Source organism: Zingiber officinale, chromosome 6B (assembly GCF_018446385.1).
Source record: "Zingiber officinale cultivar Zhangliang chromosome 6B, Zo_v1.1, whole genome shotgun sequence".
Classification (NCBI taxonomy): domain Eukaryota; kingdom Viridiplantae; phylum Streptophyta; class Magnoliopsida; order Zingiberales; family Zingiberaceae; genus Zingiber; species Zingiber officinale.
In genome coordinates, this window is record NC_055996.1 from 47,490,841 (window position 1) to 47,506,838 (window position 15,998).

The following is a 15,998-nucleotide window of genomic DNA, read 5'->3' on the forward strand; positions in this document are numbered from 1 at the left end:
CTTATTATGAGTGTGTAAGTCTCCCTATGTTTAAGATAACAAATGTCCACTAATTTAGTAAGTTACTGACAACTCACTTAATTAATATCTAGCTCCAAGAGTAGTACCACTCAACTTCATCATCATGTCGGACTAAGTCCACCTGCATGGTTTAACATGACAATCCTTTTGAGCTCCTCTTGGGGACATTCTCAACCTAGATTACTAGGACACAGTTTCCTTCTATAATTAACAACACACACTATAAGTGATATCATTTCCCAACTTATCGGGTTTATTGATTCATCAAACTAAATCTCACCCATTGATAAATTAAAGAAATAAATATCAAATATATGTGCTTATTATTATATTAGGATTAAGAGCACACACTTCCATAATAACTGAGGTCTTTGTTCCTTTATAAAGTCAGTATAAAAGAAACGACCTCTAATGGTCCTACTCAATACACTCTTAGTGTACCAGTGTAATTATATAGTTAAGATAAACTAACACCTAATTACACTATGACCTTCCAATGGTTTGTTCCTTTCCATCATGGTCGTGAGCTACTGTTTAAAATTTATAAGGTACTGATAACATGATCCTCTGTGTGTGACACCACACACCATATTATCTACAATATAAATTAATTGAACAACTACATTTATCATAAATGTAGTCATTTGACCAATGTGATTCTTATTTCTAGATAAATGTTTATACCAAAAGCTAGGCTTTTAGTATACATCCTAACAGCACCTAGTAGTACATCATGATCACCAATTAGCTAGAAAATCATAGTTGATCATAGAATTAATTATAAACCCTTCAGCAACTATAGTGAGTCACGCCTCATTCCTTTCACTTGTCTTATACCCACTTGGTTCTGGACATGGTCTATTTGTCTTATTGTTACGCTTCCGCAAGTGCACGGATTCATCGTCAGTAATAAAAATATCGATCCCACAGGGACTGGCTATAAGCACTGGCAATCGCTCACTTATGGTTAGCTAGACTACCAACAGTCTTGATCAGGCTGAGGGAAAAGAAAGGTCGAGGGAGAGAGTCGAGGGTCGCAAGGTCGAAATATTCACTTGGTGATGCGGAGTTCTAGGGGGTCGGTTTCGTCGTGGTAGTATTGATGTGTCTCGGTTCGTCTTACTCTCGCTGTCCTTATTCCTGCTATTGTCGGAAGCTAAGTAGGTATTCTCAAGCGCCAGAATGGGGCAATGTCCTAAGAAGTCCTGTCACGGTTTACCCATGTCACTAGGGCACCTCAGAAAATCTTGAGAACTGATGTGCGTAGATTATATACACTTTTATGCATACTTTGACGCACATCTACTTGTATTTCATTGACATAATTTATGTTTATTACACCCTATTTCATTGTAATGTCATACTTCCATTATATTTTGTTCGGAGATCTGCTCTTTACTTGTTTTTATTGACAGGACACTATTGTTGGAGTGTATACTAAAAGCCTAGCTTTTGTAAACATTTATTTGTTAAAATAAAAGAATCACATTGGTCAATATCTGTATTTATTAAATGTAATTGTTCAATTAATTTATATAGTAGACAACATGGAGTGTGGTGTCACACTCAGAAGATCATGTTGTCGATTCTCTATAAATTATAAACAGTTGCTCGCGACTAAGATAGAAAGGAACAAACTATCAGTATAGTCGTAGTGTAATTAAGTATTATTTTATCTTGACTAATAAATTACACTAATACACTTTAAGTGTATTGAGTAGGATCATTTAGGTATGTTCTTTTGTACCGGCCTAGTAAAAGAAATAAACCTTAGTTATTATGGAAGTGTGTGCTCTTAATCCTAATATAATAACAAGCACATATATTTAATATTTATTTATTTGATTTATCAAAGGGTGAGGTTTAGCTCGATAAATCAATATGCCCGATAAGTTGGGAAATGATATTACTTATAGTGTGTGTTGTTGATTATAGAAGGAATCTGTGTCCTAGTTATCTAGGTTGAGAATGTCCCCAAGAGGAGCTCATAAGGATTGTCATGTTAAACCCTCCAGGTGGGCATAGTCCGACATGACAATAAAGTTGAGTGGTACTACTCTTGGAGCTAGATATTAATTAAGTGAATTGTCAGTAACTTACTTAATTAGTGGACATTCGTAATCTTAAACACAGGGAGACTAACACACTCATGATAAGAAGGAGCCCATAATGTAATTTGGGATTGGTGCGGTAGTGCGGTAATAACTCTCTAGTGGAATGAGTTATTATCGATGAACTTGAGTTGTGTGTTCGGGGCGAACATGAGATACTCAAGCTCATCGGAAGGCCAAAACCAATTTCTCCTCTAGGTCCCTGTCGTAGCCTCATTATAGCCTCAAGTCCATCCAAATGTAAGGCTCTTCTTGGTGTCCAAGAAGGGGGCCGGACCATTGCTTGGTGACTAAGCAATGGCCGGCCACATCCTCTTGAAAGGGGCCGGCCCTATAGCTTGGTGACCAAGCTTGTAGGGGCCGGCCATAATAATTCAAAAAGAGAGGGTTGTTTTGAATTTTTTAAAATCTTCTCTTTGTAGAAAACTATAAGTTTTAAAAGAGAGATTTTAATTTTTAAAACTTTCCTTATTTGAATTAGGCCACATGTTTAAATAGAGAGTTTAAAAGATTTTAAAACTTTCCTTTTTTAACCATCCTTATGGTTTAAAAAAAAGGAAAAGAAGTTTTAAAATTTAAATTTTCTATCACCATGTTAAAAAAAGGAAATTTTATAAGAGAGTTTTTTTAAATTTTAAAACATGATTTTAATTTTTTGAAACTTTCCTTTTTTAACTCATACTTTAGGAAAGAGAGCTTATAAATTTTATAAGAGGATTTCTTCTTGTAAAATTTTTTAAAAATTATTTTTCCTTTCCTTTTAATTGTGGCCGGCCACCTTGCTTGGTGCCCAAGCAAGGGCTGACCAATAGGATTAAACCAAATTCAATCCTAAACCAAATAGGATTGATCATAACCATTGATTGGTGATTGATTCAATCAAGAGGAAAGAAAAGGAAAAATAAAAAGGGAAAATGAAAAACTCTTGGATGATTTTATTTTTTGTAAAAGGTTTTTCCTTATTTGCCTTGGGAATGTAATATAAAAAAAGGGGTGAGGGGGCTTCATGAGATAACTCTTATTCTTTTGCTTGGGTGATCTCTTGGTGTGGCCGACCCTCTCCCTTCTTCCTCTCCCTTTGCTCTCTTCTCCTTGGTGGTGGAGGTGGCCGGATTTTAGAAGAAGAAGGAGGAAGCTTTTGAGTGGTGTTCATCTTGGAGGATCGTCGCCCACATGACGTCCAAGGCGAGGCGAGGAATATGACAGAAGATCTCGAGGTCATTAGCTTACAAAGAGAAGGTATAACTAGTATTTTTCTTCTGCATCATACTAGTTATTTTTCTTTGTATGAATTGTCAATACAAGAGGCAATTAGATCTAGTTTATCAATTTATTTTTTGATTTTGTGTTTTCTTCTTTTTCGAATTTGTGATTTGATTATTCTTTTTGGTTAACCTAAAGTTATTTAAGGAAATAAATATTAGCTTTCCTTAAAAGGCAAGCCTTGCCTAGGCGGTGATGGTTGCTCCCATATCCAAGAAAGCCATGTGCCTTGCCATGCAGTCCTGGAAACCAATTTTGGAAATTAATATTTATGGAATTAATAATTTAGGTAGATTTGAATCAATAGTGTTAAGTTTCGCTTGCGATTCAGATCTAAACCATTAAGAACAGATAAGTTAAATTTGGAATCAATGATGTTAAGTTCCGTCTGCGATTCCTGATTTAATTTCTAAAGAACACAATAGGTTATTTAAGGAATGGTTTGACACTTGTACAAAAATTTTTATACAGTGGAACCGGTACGTTTTCCTAGGATTAACCAACAGCAATTTGGAGGGAAAATGGAGCTAAAACGCACACGGGAGCAACTCCGGAAGAATTCATACTTGTGCCATGCATGCCACAAGGGCGTGTGGCCATATCATGCCTTGGACGTGCCAAATGGCACGACCGTGCTCCAGCACTAGATGTAAAGAAGGCCACGGTCGTGTGTCCCACACGGTCGTGCTAAGCTTCCCGTGGCCAAGCAACACACGGCCGTGCCAAATGGCACGACCGTGCCAAGTTTCCAGAGGAGAGAAATGCCACGGTAGTGTGAATCCACACGACCGTGTGGCCTCTGCAGCGAAGAAAAGGGTCACGGCCGTGTGAGCCACACGGCCGTGTGACTCAACCAGAGAAGAAGCCATGTGAGGCCGTGTGGATCTCACACGGCCATGTGACGAAGAACACGGGCCGTGCCACGCCATAAACAGAGCTGTGCTGAATTCTGGCAGACTGCAGAGAGTTCGTAAAATGGCCATAACTTTGCGCTCGGTTGGAGTTTTTAGATGATCTTTATACACGTAGCTGACTTCAAGATCTACAACTTTTCTTCAGGTCCAACAGAGAGGGAGACTTGTCTGACCGTGCTAAATGGCACGGGCGTGCCTGGTTGGAGCCAGGGCTCGATCCAAGTATCAGATTGAAGATAATTTCAAGAGATACAACTTTGGTTCAGGGTGAATCACGAGAAAATCTGGTTTAGTGGGTGAAAAATCTGGTTTACCGGACCCCTATTTTCCTGATTTTCCTGGGCAACTTGAAGGAGGTATAAAAGGGTCAAGATCCCCATTCTTTGACTCATCTTGGGAGATTTTGGATCTGGGACTTCGTCCCTCTCCTTGGGGGAAGGGTTCTCCCCTTAGGGGGAAACCCTAGAGCTCCATTCTCCTCCATCATTTGGCGATCTATCCATCTCCGGAGCGAGGAGGCATCCCCAAGACATCGGAATCATCGGCATGCATCTCTTCTTCCCCTTCCTCTCAAATCTAGGGTTGTAAGTATGCTTTTCTATATGTTTTGGGGCTGTTATTCCTTAGCAATGGAGTAGATCTCTAGATCTAGGATGTAGGGAGTATTTGTGATGTGATGATTGATGTAAAACTATGTAGATCTTTGACATGATTCTATTCAATGACTTATTGATGCATTGTTCTTGTTTGATGTAATGTGATTGTATGTAAACTCTTGTGGATTTGTTAATTTTCTATTTCTATGATTTAGTCCTTTTTGTATCTATTTGATCTCGTGTGGATTGTTGTGATTAGGACCTAATCACCATGCTTGATTGAATGTTTGGATATCTTGTGGATCTTATAGAGATTATCTCTCACTCGATTTTCCGAGGGAACCACACGTAAGATGCAAGCCCGTGTAAGGACGTTTGAGGGATGAGCTTTAGGGGGGAAACAGGATAATTCAAGAAGGTAGGATAGATTTATGCGTTAATCTTTATATCTTATGGGTTGAGAGGTAATGATTTCTATGTTGATTTTCCGAGGGATCTTCGTGATAGGAACATGCCCGTGTAAGGACAACATAGGCTCATATCTAATTGATCACATTTAGGTATATATTTTAGTCCTAAGCCGGTTGTCTATTGCAAGAGAGAACCAGCAACCTTCTACAAATGATGGACAATTGAGAAATAATATTTGGTAGACCATTTACATTGAATAACATCACAAAGAAACCGAAATCCTAGTATATATTCCCCTCCATTCACTACGCTCATTCTCTCCCTCTTTACTCTCTTTCTTTTCTCTTCTATTTCCTATCCTAACATTTGTAGACCACTTTTCGATTGTCTAGATAATTCGCCATGTGAAGTTAACTAGTGCTTAATCAACAGTCCCTGTGGATACGATAATCTTTTATATTACTTGCGATATTTCCGTACACTTGCGGAGAGCGAACAAGTTTTTGGTGCCGTTGCAGGGGACTATTTTCGATTAACATTAGTTGATTAGCATATGACTTACTCTAGACATTTTTCTTTTTCTTTTTCTTTTTGCATTCTCTTACTTGTTTTCATTATGCATTTTGGATTCTAATATTTTTAGTCTAACTTTTCTCTGTTTTCTTTTGATTTAATTTTTCTCTGTCTTTTTCTTTTGTAAACATATCTTGTCACCTTGTTCTTGTGTATGCAAAGATCTAACTTTACAGGAGAAATTCTTCCTTTAGACCCTGAGATAGACAGAACATTTCATAGAAGAAAAACTCTACAAAAATAACAAGAAGAACAAGAACATTCTATTATGGCAAATAGACCACTAAAGGATTATGCAGCACCTTATGCTAGGGGCTTTCGATCTAGTATTTCAAGGCCTTTAGTTGAGGCAAATAATTTTGAGATCAAATCTGTAATCATATCTATGGTGCAGCAAAATCAATTTGGTGGAGGACCACATGAAGACCCAAATCAGCACTTGTAAGTCTTCTATGAAATATGCGGTACAATGAAAATGAATGGTGTTCCTTCAGAAGCAGTGCATCTACTATTGTTTGGGTTTTCTTTGAGAGATAGAGCCAAGCAATGGTTGAATTCTTTGGCTCCAAATAGCATCACCACATGGGAACAATGCGAGCAACAATTTCTTGACAAAATTTATCCCCCTAGCAAAACAGCTCATATGAGGAATCTTATTGCAAGCTTCAAACAAGCGGACTCAGAATCTTTATTTGAAGCATGGGATAGATACAATAACATGCTCAAACAATGCCCACACCATGGTTTGGAAAGATGGTTAGTGCCACACACGTTCTATAACGGCATCAACTATCACACAAAAGTGTCCCTTGATTCAGCTGTTGGATGGGCACTTATGAACAAGAGTTTAGATGAAGCCGAGGAGATAATCGAGAGCGTAGCACAAAACCACCATCAATGGGCTAATGAAAGAAGTGGTGGCTATTCTTGTATGAACCCAACAACAAAAGCATCAGGAAAATTTGATGTTGATGCAGTGACCTTGTTGGCTGTAAAACTGGATGCTCTTATAAAAAAATTTGAGGATATGGGAGCTAGCTCAAACACAGCCAATGCCATCGTTGCTTCTTGTGAAGTATGTGGAAGTTCTGAACATCTAAGTGTTGGGTTTTTCGGGCCGCGAAAACCGCTTTTCGCGTCGCGGAAACCCAGAATCGCCCAAGTCACGGATCTCGTGCAAGGTAAAACCGAACGAAAATACGAGTACGAGTTTGAAAACTTTAATCTATAGTAGATCTACATAAGGATAAATCATTTATACCTTTGTAGCGAAGCCCTTCGCAATCCCGCTTGTCCTTGGTTCGCCGGATCTCAAAAGTGTCAAAGTAGACACTTCTCTATTTGTATCCACACAAGCAAGAGATGGAGAAGAAACCTTAGAGTGTGCTAGCACTCAAGCAAGGTCTCGGCAAGAATGAGAAGAGGGAGAGAAGAATTGTGAGCAAGAGGAAGAAGATGAAAATCAATTATCCTTGAATGAAAAATAAAACATTCCACTTTTCACTCAAAGTGGCCGGCCACATTAAACATTGTAACCCCCATGGAATATCAAGAGTCACAACTCTTGATAACTCCCATGAGGTGGCATTTGGTCAAGTCAAACTTGACCAAATGAAGAGGCCTAGATGATGTGGCATTGGTCAAGTCAAAGTCAAGTCAAAAACATGACTCTTCATCTTCCTACTTAAGTCAAGTCAAACTTGACCACTTCTATCCCTTGGTTGATCTAATCTAACCATTGGTTCAAGCCAATTTTAATTTAATGAATCTCTATTCATTGAATTAAATTAATTAAATGAGTCTAAGTCCAAATTAGACTCACTTAACACATGAACCAACTTGAGTCCAACTCAATTATCCTACTTTGGATTACTCTTAATCCAATTTGGTTCATCATATGAACCTAATCATTTAGGTTCATCAAATGAACCTAGTCTCCATCTATTTGCCCTTAGTGTGTGACCCTATAGGTTCTTGTAACGTTGGCAATGCCCCTAAACCCATTTAGGAGCATAAGTAATGAGCGGTATCTAGCAACACATCATTACTACCCAAGTTACAAGAATGTCGAGATCCGACATCACCTTGTGACTACTAATTGTGACTCCTCACAATATGTGACATTGTCCTTCTATCCTAAACATCTAGATTGATCAATGTGAGGCATAGACCGTGTCATCCTCTAATCAATCTAAATCTTGAACTCCAAGTAGACTCACTCGATCAAATGAGCTCAACATCTAATGTTGACTCATTTGGGCATGGCCATGCACTTCGTGGTCTAACTCTATCAAGAATATTGATGTCGCTCCCGTCATATGGGAGGGATAGATCCCATCTACATCACTCACATCCCTCTGCATAATTTGTTACATACCCAGTAATCGTCTTTATAGTCCACCCTGTTACGGGTGACGTTTGACGAAACTAAAGTACATAACTCCTTATGTAGGGATCCATGGTGACTTCAGGTCAAAGGACTAATAGTCATACTAATAGCCACATGAGAAAGTATATGACACTCATATAACGATCCATGATACTTTCTCACGGCGGGTCATTCAGTATACATTCTCTAATGCATACCCATGTGTCAGCTTGATATCTCTATATCCATGACTTGTGAGATCAAGTCATCGAGCTGACCTACATGCTAGTCTTATTGTATTAACATTGTCCCTGAATGTTAATACTCGACTAGGAATGATTTAGAGTAGTGTTCCCTATATCATCTCACTATCGATTCAACTAATCGATTGATATAGGTATGAACATTCTACGCAAGGACGCTATTATACTTAGTCTATTTGGCACTAATACAAATAAGTATAATAACCAAACAAATTCCTTTATTAATATACAAGAATATGATACAATTAGTCCTTACAATCATCAAATGATTGGCTCTAGGGCTCTAACTAACAATCTCCCACTAGCACTAGTGTCAATCAGTATAGGCTCTAAGGCCTAATGACCTAGTGTGACCATCATGCTTCCTCTGTGCCAAAGCCTTGGTCAAGGGATCTGCGATGTTAGCCTCTGTAGGTACTCTACAAATCTTAACATCTCCTCTATCGATAATCTCTCGAATGAGATGGAAGCGCCGTAGTATATGCTTGGTCCGCTGGTGTGAGCGAGGTTCCTTCGCCTGTGCTATAGCTCCATTGTTGTCACAATTGAGCTCAACTGGGTCAGCGATGCTAGGAACCACCCCAAGTTCAGTGATGAACTTGCGGATCCAAACTGCCTCCTTTGCTGCCTCTGATGCAGCAATGTACTCGGCTTCTGTTGTAGAATCAGCTACTGTATCCTGCTTCGAACTCTTCCAGCTGATAGCACCACCATTAATGCAAAATACGAACCCCGACTGTGATCTATAGTCATCCTGGTCGGTCTGGAAGCTAGCATCACTGTAACCCTTTACAGCTAGCTCATCATTGCCTCCATATATCAAGAAATATTCTTTAGTTCTTCTTAAGTACTTAAGAATATTCTTGACCGCTATCCAGTGACTTTCACTGGTATCTGCTCGTCATGCTCAAAGCATACGAGACATCAGGTCGAGTACATAGCATGGCGTACATGATCGATCCTATGGCTGAGGCATAAGGGATCTGATCCATGCGGTCTCTCTCCTCTCTAGAAGAGGGACCTTGAGTCTTCGAAAGACTCACGCCATGTGACATCGGCAGAAATCCCTTCTTGGTGTTCTGCATGGCAAACCGAAGGAGTACCTTGTCAATATATATACTCTGACTTAGGCCAAGCAATCTCTTAGATCTATCTCTATAGATCTGAATCCCTAGAATGCGGGATGCCTCACCTAAGTCCTTCATTGAGAAGCAACTCCCTAGCCAGGTCTTGACAGACTGAAGCATAGGGATGTCCTTCCCAATGAGTAGTATGTCATCCACATACAATATGAGGAAGACAACTATATCCCCTACAACCTTCTTGTAGACACAAGGTTCATCTTCGTTCTTGATGAAACCAAACTGTTTGATTGCATCATCGAATCGAAGATTCCGGCTCCGAGAAGCTTGCTTTAGTCCATAAATGGACCTATGCAGCTTGCATACTCTACTAGTATGCTGTGGATCTACAAAACCCTCAGGTTGTGTCATGTACACATCCTCGAGTAGGTTTCCATTCAGAAACGCGGTTTTGACATCCATCTGCCATATCTCATAGTCATGGTAGGCTGCAATAGCAAGCATGATCCGAATGGACTTAAACATCGCTACTGGAGAAAAGGTTTCATCATAGTCAATACCATGAATCTGCTTGAAACCTTTAGCTACCAAGCGACCCTTATAGATAAGTCCATCCATGTCAGTCTTTCTCTTAAAGACCCACTTACACCCAATGGGTTTTACCCCTTCAGGTGGATCAACCAAAGTCCATACTTGGTTGGTGTACATGGATTCCATCTCGGATCTCATGGCTTCTAGCCATTTCTCGAAATCTGGTCTCATCACAGCTTCCTGATAGGTGGTAGGCTCATCCTCTATGAGCATAACGTCATCATGGTCAGACAAGAGAAATGAGTATCTCTCAGGCTGACGACGTACCCTATCAGATCTGCGAAGAGGTATGTCTACTTGAACTGGTTGTTGTTCCTCAACTCCTTGTGGAACAACATCATCCACAACACTTTGTGGTTCCAGTTCAATTTCCATCAGTGCTATTGTTCGCATCTTGAACTTCTTCAAGATCGAACGCGCTCCCACTAGTCTTTCTAGAAACAAAGTCCCTTTCTAGAAAGACCCCAGTCTTTGCCACAACTACCTTGTGCTGACTGGGAATGTAGAAGTAATATCCCTTAGTTTCCTTGGGATATCCGATGAAATAGCACTTGTCGGATTTGGGTCCTAATTTGTCTGAGACTTGACGTCGTACGTAAGCCTCACAACCCCAAATCCTCATGAAAGACACCTGAGCATCTCTCCCAGTCCATATCCTATATGGTGTCTTTATCACGGCCTTGGATGGAACTCGGTTGAGAATGAAAGCTGCCGTGTCTAGAGCATATCCCCATAGATATGTCGGAAGATCTGTGTGACTCATCATAGATCGTACCATATCTAATAGGGTACGATTCCTCCTTTCGAATACACCATTCCACTGTGGTGTTCCAGGAGGAGTGAGATCGGATAGAATCTCACACTCAGCTAGGTAGTCACGAAACTCATGGCTAAGGTATTCTCCACCTCGATCAGATCGAAGTATATTAATACTCTTGCCAAGCTTGTTCTGTACTTCATTCTTGAATTCTTTGAACTTTTCAAAGGATTCAGACTTATGTGTCATCAAGTACACATAACCATATCTACTGAAGTCATCAGTAAACGTGATGAAGTACCTATAACCACCTCTAGCAGCGACATTGAAAGGGCCACATACATCACTATGTATGAGTCCTAACAAATCAGTCACTCTCTCGTTGTGCCCACTAAAGGGAGTCTTGGTCATCTTGCCTCGTAGGCATGACTCGCATATCTCATATGATTCTAAATCAAATGAGTCCAGCAAACCATCCTTATGGAGATGGGATAGCGCTTGTCATTTATATGACCTAAGCGTGCAGAGGTATGTTTGGTTCATGTCATTTGACTTGAACTTCTTGGTACTAATGTTATAGATAGGGCTCTCAAGGTCTAGAATATAGAGTCCGCTTATTAGTGGTGCACTACAATAGAACATATCTTTTAAATAAATGTAACAACATTTGTCTTTTATTATAAAGGGTATCCTTTCTTGTCTAAACAAGAACCAAACTATGTTCTTAGTAAGAGCAGAGCATAACAACAATCATCTAAATCTAATACAAGCCCAGAGGGCGAGATAGCTGATAAGTTCCTACAGCAACAGCAGAACCCGTGCTCCATTGCCTACCGTAGGTCCACCTCGCCCTTTGCCAATGCTCTGCTATTTCTACATTAGGACAAATGTGAGAAGCACATCCATGATCTAATACCCATGATGTAGAAATAGATAGATTGACTTCTATAACATATATACCAAGTGGAAGTCTCACTGCTTCTTCTTCGATCCTCAAGTATACCTTCCTCTTCCAACGGTCTGACCGCAATGGAAGCAGGTAGCATCCTTGGCGACCCCTCCTTTAGGCTTCAGTGCCTTGCCTTTGCCCTTGGTTTGGGACTTTCCCTTACCTTTGGGCTTGCCCTTGCCCTTGTGCTTCTGGACCATCAGAATGGGCTTAACCTTCTTAAGGTTAATCTCAGCAGTTCGTAACATACTCAGGCAGTGACTTGTCAATCTCGTTCATGTTATAGTTGAGAACGAATTGACTATAGCTATCGGGCAAGGACTGCAAGATCAAGTCAGTGGCCAGCTCTTGGCCAAGTGGGAACCCCAGTCTTTGTAGGTTCTCTATGTACCCAATCATCTTGAGTACATAAGGACCTACAGGAGCCCCGTCTGACATCTTGCACTGATACAGTGCCTTCAAGATCTCAAATCTCTCATGCCTCGCCTGTCCCTGATATAGTTGGCGAAGATGCTCAACCATATCAAAAGCGCCCATCAACTCATGTTGCTTCTGAAGCTCTAAGTTCATGGTCGCGAGCATTAGACAGGACACATCTAATGCGTCGTCTTGATGCTTCTTGTAAGCATCTTTGTCGGCTCGCGGGGCATTGGCAGGAGGAGCCTCCGGAATGGGCTGCTCCAGAACGTACAGCTTACGCTCCTGGGTGAGAACTATTCTCAAGTTCCTGTACCAGTCCAGGAAATTCTTGTCCTTCTCAAGGACAGATCGCAGGGAGAAGGAATTCGTGTTTGACGTCATGGTTATCTACAACAGAAAATTTGCAGAAATAAATATCATATTCTTTAAAACATTTAATTAGGCCTTTAATTAAATGATGCTCCCACTGAATTCTATAATTCTTGTGGGACAAGATCCACATCATACTAACCCTTGAGTTAGCTTTGGCTAATACGCCCAAGGCTTAGTATGATCGGTAGGTAACGATTACCAATTACATCTCTATGCAACTCTTGTTTATAGAATCAATATCCGCATTTATATTAAAACTCGAGTTAGCTTTGGCTAATACGCCCGAGAGTTAATATAGATGTGATATTGATCTATCTTTCCAACTATTGGAAGAATGCCTATAGTTGACTCGATCCAACCGAGTAACTATGAATACTCAATCTAATTGAGTTTGTATTCACCCATGCATTGATAGACGGAACCAAGATTGTCCCTCCATATCCTACCAAGATAATATGTATTGCTCTGCTTTGGCAGATTCAACAATACATATGATCGAGGTAGTGATAGGTATCACGGCATGGTAGGCATTAGAGTTGAGTCGATTGAGATCTAATCTAATCTCGAAGGATGCATCTTGTGCACTACTTAGATCTAATCTAATCGCAAGGGTGCATCATGTGCACGACTTAGATCTAATCTAATCATAAGGCACTAATTAATTAACTACTTATTAAATATGCATCATATACACAAGCAATTAATTAATCTATTTGTGATTTAGTCATGGCCCTACTACGATCTTCTCAAGCCAATGAGAAGATCAATTGGTCAACCTAGGGTCAACAGCTTCTTCAAGCTACTCCCTTTGACCACCTTGTGTTGCTCGTGCCCGCCTCGGAACTCCGTCTCGTGTGGACCCTCCACCGCTCCAATTTGTACATTACAATTTGAAACTCGAGTTACATTCGAGTCTAGATCTAATTTACAACAAGAAAATAAGATAAGGCACGACGCGCAGGTCGCGAATATAATACAACACTCGCAAACACACAACGGCACGCAGGCCGTATTATGAATTACAACACAACCAATCATATTGGGCTTTGGGCCATGACTATCACAAATTAATATATAATTCAAAATTATATAATTTTCATAATTTTCTATAATTTTAAAATTAATTTTTACGAATAAAATTTCCCGGCGGTCCCGTTTAGCGATTTCGGGCGCAATCGCGGAACGGATCCCCTTGCGGGGCCCAGGGGCTTCGCCCCTACCCGCGATCTAACCATCGCGAGGGTTCCTTTGCGATCCTACAGCGCCTAAACCCGCTGTCCCAAAACGATTTGGGCCGAGACATTGCCGTTTCGGAAAAATCTTCCCGGCGGGTTCGTTTTTAGCGATTTCGGGTGCAATCGCGGAGCAAATCCCCTTGTGGGGTTAGGGGCAGTACCCCTACCCACGATCTAACCATCGTGAGTTACTCCTTTGCGATCTAATGGCACCCAATCCCGCTCTCCCAAAAGGATTTGGGGCAAAACGAAGCCGTTTTGGAAAAATCTTTCCGGTAGCCGAAGCCTACAAGTGCCGAGACACTTGTGCTTCGCTTCTACGGAAAAATTACCCATAAAATCATAAAAAACTAATTTTTACAGAAAATCACAGAAGGTTTTATTTTTCATAAAAATAAAAACAAACTCGTACAAGCCTTGCACGTGGCTCTGATACCACTGTTGGGTTTTTCGGGCCGCGAAAACCGCTTTTCGCGTCGCAGAAATCCCGAATCGCCCAAGCCAGGGATCTCGTGCAAGGTAAAACCGAACAAAAATACGAGTACGAGTTTGAAAACTTTAATCTACAGTAGATCTACATAAGGATAAACCATTTATACCTTTGTAGCGAAGCCCTTCGCAATCCCGCTTGTCCTTGGTTCGCCGGATCTCAAAAGTGTCAAAGTAGACACTTCTCTATTTGTATCCACACAAGCAAGAGATGGAGAAGAAACCTTAGAGTGTGCTAGCACTCAAGCAAGGTCTCGGCAAGAAGGAGAAGAGGGAGAGAAGAATTGTGAGCAAGAGGAAGAAGATGAAAATCAATTAGCCTTGAATGAAAAATAAAACATGCATTCACACTCAAAGTGGCCGACCACATTAAGCCTTGTAACCCCTATGGAATATCAAGAGTCACAACTCTTGATAACTCCCATGAGGTGGCATTTGGTCAAGTCAAACTTGACCAAATGAAGAGGCCTTGATGATGTGGCATTGGTCAAGTCAAAGTCAAGTCAAAAACTTGACTCTTCATCTTCCTACTTAAGTCAAGTCAAACTTGACCACTTCTATCCCTTGGTTGATCTAATCTAACCATTGGTTCAAGCCAATTTTAATTTAATGAATCTCTATTCATTGAATTAAATTAATTAAATGAGTCTAAGTCCAAATTAGACTCACTTAACACATGAACCAACTTGAGTCCAACTCAATTATCCTACTTTGGATTACTCTTAATCCAATTTGGTTCATCATATGAACCTAATCATTTAGGTTCATCAAATGAACCTAGTCTCCATCTATTTGCCCTTAGTGTGTGACCCTATAGGTTCTTGTAACGTTGGCAATGCCCCTAAACCCATTTAGGAGCATAAGTAATGAGCGGTATCTAGCAACACATCATTACTACCCAAGTTACAAGAATGTCGAGATCCGACATCACCTTGTGACTACTAATTGTGACTCCTCACAATATGTGACATTGTCCTTCTATCCTAAACATCTAGATTGATCAATGTGAGGCATAGACCATGTCATCCTCTAATCAATCTAAATCTTGAACTCCAAGTAGACTCACTCGATCAAATGAGCTCAACATCTAATGTTGACTTATTTGGGCATGGCCATGCACTTCGTGGTCTAACTCTATCAAGAATATTGATGTCGCTCCCGTCATATGGGAGGGATAGATCCCATCTACATCACTCACATCCCTCTGCATAATTTGTTACATACCCAGTAATCGCCTTTATAGTCCACCCTGTTACGGGTGACGTTTGACGAAACCAAAGTACATAACTCCTTATGTAGGGATCCATGGTGACTTCAGGTCAAAGGACTAATAGTCATACTAATAGCCACATGAGAAAGTATATGACACTCATATAACGATCCATGATACTTTCTCACGGCGGGTCATTCAGTATACATTCTCTAATGCATACCCATGTGTCAGCTTGATATCTCTATATCCATGACTTATGAGATCAAGTCATCGAGCTGACCTACATGCTAGTCTTATTGTATTAACATTGTCCCTGAATGTTAATACTCGACTAGGAATGATTTAGAGTAGTGTTCCCTATATCATCTCA

At 40.3% G+C, this 15,998-nt stretch overlaps 1 pseudogene; it reads right to left on the reverse strand.

Moving 5' to 3' along the window:
• Positions 1-6,564: 6,564 nt before the first annotated feature.
• LOC121993412 lies at positions 6,565-6,636 on the reverse strand (annotated as a pseudogene).
• Between the last annotated feature and the right edge of the window lie 9,362 nt (positions 6,637-15,998).